The following is a 5,000-nucleotide window of genomic DNA, read 5'->3' as shown; positions in this document are numbered from 1 at the left end:
TCTTTGACAGTGCGTTGATCGAAAAAGTGTTTAAGTGCTTGAAGACCTTCGCTATTAGGAATGACTGTGTATAGAGATGCAATGTCCATGGTGAAAATAAGTTTGTCTTGGCCGGAGAAATTGAAATCGCGGAAAATTTGTAGTGCGTGTGTACTGTCTTTAATGTATGATGGCAAAGATTTGACGATAGGCGTCATAATCCTGTCTAAGTAGCTAGAAATGAGTTCGGTGGGGCAACTACAGGCAGAAACGATAGGTCGACCTGGGTTGTTGGGTTTGTGAATTTTAGGCAAGAAGTAAATGCACGAAGTTCTAGGGGTGTTGATGATGAGATTAGTGGCAGTGTCCGGTAATTCTTGATTGACTATAAGATTTTGAATGGTGTCTTTGACAAGTTTTTGATTTTTGGAAGTGAGATCTTTTAGGGATTTTGGCATAAAACGAGGTATCCGAAAGTTGCTGCAAAGCTTCTTTTTGGTAAAGGTCGGACCGCCAAACAACTACCCCGCCGCCTTTGTCGGCCGATTTGACAACTAGTCACATCAACTTCATCGGCCGTTCCCTCAATTCTAAAGTCACTCCTAAAGGTTTTCGCTCGAACTTTCATGCGTCTACATTCTCTCACTCAAATCAGTATTTTCACCAAATTCGATGTGCGCAAAATTCTTTTTCACGTAATATTATGAGGATCACAATTAGAGCTATGTGCCAAAAACGAATCGCACTTGACAAACAAATTCTTCATTGCCGTTCCGAACTTTCCAAAATCTGTCCAGCAATTTTAGTACAATCGATTCGCGCTAAATCGCGCTGTTTGACTATTTACACCAAACCAAGACTCTTAAACTTCAACAATTAATAGGTCCGCAAATTACCAACGACACTACATTGCATAGCCATAATACCGTAATTACAATTCCAGAAAATCTTCCCCTTACTGACTCAGAGAAATCTGTTCTCAGTAAGGGCCTAAATTTTGTCCCTATTACCAAACGCACCAACGAATTTTCTATTAAGCAAGATGTTGAAAAATTCCTTCGCCGCGTTCAGTTAAAAGCCTTTTTTCACGACAAAGAGGATGATTCGGACACTTCTAATAAAGATATTTTTGAAACACTTCTAAGGTAAAAATCCCTAAGATCTCACTTCCAAAAATCAAAAACTTGTCAAAGACACCATTCAAAATCTTATAGTCAATCAAGAATTACCGGACACTGCCACTAATCTCATCATCAACACCCCTAGAACTTCGTGCATTTACTTCTTGCCTAAAATTCACAAACCCAACAACCCAGGTCGACCTATCGTTTCTGCCTGTAGTTGCCCCACCGAACTCATTTCTAGCTACTTAGACAGGATTATGACGCCTATCGTCAAATCTTTGCCATCATACATTAAAGACAGTACACACGCACTACTAATTTTCCGCGATTTCAATTTCTCCGGCCAAGACAAACTTATTTTCACCATGGACATTGCATCTCTATACACAGTCATTCCTAATAGCGAAGGTCTTCAAGCACTTAAACACTTTTTCGATCAACGCACTGTCAAAGAACCTAGCTCGGAAACGCTCCTCCGCCTTGCCGAACTAGTTTTAACGCTTAACTGTTTTTCATTCGCCGGCAACTATTACAAACAAATTAATGGTGTAGCGATGGGCACAAGAATGGGACCTAGCTATGCCAGTCTTTTTGTAGGATATGTTGAACACCAATTTTTTAATCAGTACAACGACCCCAAACCTGAACTCTACGGCCGCTACATCGACGACTGCATCGGGGCTATTTCATCCAGCAGAGAAGAACTCGATCAATTTATAACCTCCGTCAACTCTTTTCATCCGGCTCTTAAATATACCTGAGAAATTTCGGAAACTTCATTGGCTTTCCTAGATATCAAAGTTTCTATTAGAGGCAACGTGCTATGTACTAGTGTGCACTACAAACCTACTGATTCACACAGTTATTTGTTGTATTCATCGTCACATCCATCACATGTCAAGAACTCCATTCCTTATTCTCAATTTCTTAGACTTCGACGTCTATGTAGTGATGACCCCGATTTTTCCAGCAAATCAGAGGAGATGTGCCAGTTCTTCGAAAAACGTGGCTATCCTGTCCCTGTGGTCAAAGCGGGCCATCATCGCGCCCAACAATTTGATCGACAGTCGTCACTACAAACGTCACAGAAAGATAAGAATGACAGAATTCCATTCACCCTCACTTTCCATCCTCATAATCACGCAGTCAAAAGCATCATTCTTAGTAATTTTAAATTACTCCAAAATGATCCCGAGACTGGTAGAATCTTTTCGCAACCTCCACTTATTTCATTCAAACGCGACAAAAACGTAGGCAACTTTTTAGTTAGAAGCGCGCTCAAAACCAACGAGCAACCCGGCACTTTCAAATGCGCGCGCTCACGATGCAAAACTTGTCTTTTCATTGTTAACACTAGCAAGATATCGGGACCTAAGCGATCTGTTAAGATCACCGATCGTTTCACATGTACCTCCGCAAATGTCATTTATTGCATAACCTGTACGTTATGCAATAAATTATACATTGGTGAGACTGGTAGACGACTAGGTGACCGATTCCGCGAACACCTTCGCGATGTTGAGAAGAATGACAAGGATGCATCTAAGCCAGTCGCTCGCCATTTTAATCTGCCCAACCACTCCAAAAAACACATGGCTATCTGCGGCCTTTCCCTACATCTAGGTACGACGGAAAGCCGCAAGAATCTGGAACAAAAATTCATCTTTCAAATCGGCACCCTTAATCCTCACGGTATTAACGAACGCTTTTCATTTAACTAATATATTCCTATTTTTCACGTTGCCATGTTACCACCAATAGCGTAGCTCCTACTCTACTATAAAAACTACACGTAACCCATAATCCCTCGATTCGCTCTGACGAAGGGCTAACGCTCGAAACGTCAGCTTTTAGAATCTCTGTACGGTGGTCAATTTACATTATCAACTCCGTTGATAAACCAAATTTTTGTATACTACTTCCCCACCGACGCAGCACCACAGTTTCTTTAGAAACTACCCCTTCATTCATTGATAAAATTTCATTCATGCAACAATTTTTTTACAAACAAGAAGCTATTTCAAAAATAAGTGGTGTTTCGTTTCCGGACTGAGCTGTTCTGGGGATGATTAGAAATATGCCGCATTTGAGCTCGATCCCCTGGCCTGTTTCCTCCATTGTAGGAGTCACCAGGAGTACCTATCGGATTGCTACTAGGCCTTTTTCATTTTTATTTTCGGATTGGCCCAGCCAGCATCGCTCCTGGGAGAATCCAGCTTAAGCTCATTTAATACCATCCAACTCAGTACCCTATGTTTTTGGGTAGCACATACCACAGGGAACCCAGTTTATGCTCACGGAGCGTCTAGTTTCATGGAAAATACCACGTGGTCAAAGATGGCGTCCAAAGTTGAGATTTCATCGCTGAGGAACGCTGCATGTTTATTCCTTATTTTCTGAAAGTTTCCATTGTACTGGGAGTGATAAAAACGAAAGTTCATTCTGTAATATAACATTTGATGGAATTCATGAAAAGGCAGTTAAAAACGTCGCTCATCCATCGGACGACCTCACTCGTCCGCACGAGTTTTTAGTCGTCTAGGACGACCGGACGACCGCGAATGTGGATCCCTGCTCTAGAGCTGATAAGATTATGGCGGAGGCCGCATGCAAGGCTAAAGAGCGTAGACCAACAAGAAAGGACAGAACCAGATCATCTTACACTATTCTCCAGCCGTTTAAAGAGGACGTCTATACAGCCAGCTCATAAATCGCATGTACTCTAAGTTATTTTCTGAAAAAAAGCTACGCATGCCAACCTCCTTGACTGATAAAAACATGTCAACCTGCTAAAAGCACCACGGGAGCTCACACATCAAATATCTGTTCACTCGTTGTATAAACGACTGGACAGCGTCATTCTTGATGTTTCCTACAACAGTGTTTGGGAGGCTGTTCCATGTCCTTATTGTGGAGTGAAGGAAAGTTCTGTCCAGAGTAGTAGATGTTCAAGCGTGAGGTATAGAAAGGGCATAATCAGGCATAGATCTAGGTACTTCTGTAGGATATATAAGAGTTTGGCAGCACTTTCTCTGCGGGGACAGTGGATGATGCGCATTTTACAGCAGAGCACGGTGGCAGCTGCAACCTACCTTTTCTGTCATGCTCTTTAATCTTTCAAAGCAGTATCTATATCTACTCCAATTGCATGGATATCTTTTTTGTGAATTGAGTAAAGTTTGTCTAGCCCGACAGTGTGCAAAGCACTCATCCATGACAGACAGGTGTATTCCAATTTTGGGCTTTGTAGATAGTTGCCATTTCTGGGTAATCCAGTTTATCGAAAGACTTTCCACAGTGCGCATTTTGATCTCAAGGATATCGAGTTTCTACGCCTTTTCCAGTTTGGTATTTTCAGAATACAGATCAATTAAGTCTTGTTGAAAGTCTTTTTCGAGACAGCACCAAGGCCTTAAATTTTGTAGGTTCAAAAGTAACTTACTATCAGGCAGCCCATACTCTTTTGTTATCTACTCAAGATCCCTGTTTAGAACAGCACTGAACTACATTATCCCTCTCATAAACAGATCTTATTGGTGTGAACAGTGTAGAGACATCAGTGAACAAGCGTCTACTGGGTTCTCTATTAACACAAAAAATAGAAGAGGGCCTAGAATGTATTCCTAAGGCACCGAGGCGTTAATGGATGGATGAAACGTCCGATAAATGGTCTGAATTATAAAGGATCGTCTATGAAGATAGCTCTGTAACCATGTGCAGGTTTCCTGCAGAGTACAACGTGAGACTCCTTTTGAATCTCATTTTGGAACGTGGGACATTGTGCCACACTTTGTCAAAAGCCACTTTGATGTCACAAGCAATGATACACACTTCCTCATTTCTGTCCAGGGATGCATTCCAGGTCTGGGTCAAGATGATGCATAGGTCAGTAGTACT

General features: G+C 41.7%; 1 protein-coding gene across 1 annotated transcript in view; it reads right to left on the bottom strand.

Annotated features, from left to right (window-relative positions):
- Positions 1-5,000, bottom strand: part of LOC138026572 (uncharacterized) — a 50,933-nt gene that overhangs the window by 24,977 nt on the left and 20,956 nt on the right. The window lies entirely within an intron of this gene.

The sequence above is a fragment of the Montipora capricornis genome, chromosome 12 (assembly GCF_036669925.1).
Source record: "Montipora capricornis isolate CH-2021 chromosome 12, ASM3666992v2, whole genome shotgun sequence".
Lineage (NCBI taxonomy): Eukaryota > Metazoa > Cnidaria > Anthozoa > Scleractinia > Acroporidae > Montipora > Montipora capricornis.
Note: the sequence above shows the minus strand (reverse complement) of the source record. Positions and strands in the feature narration are given on the sequence as shown.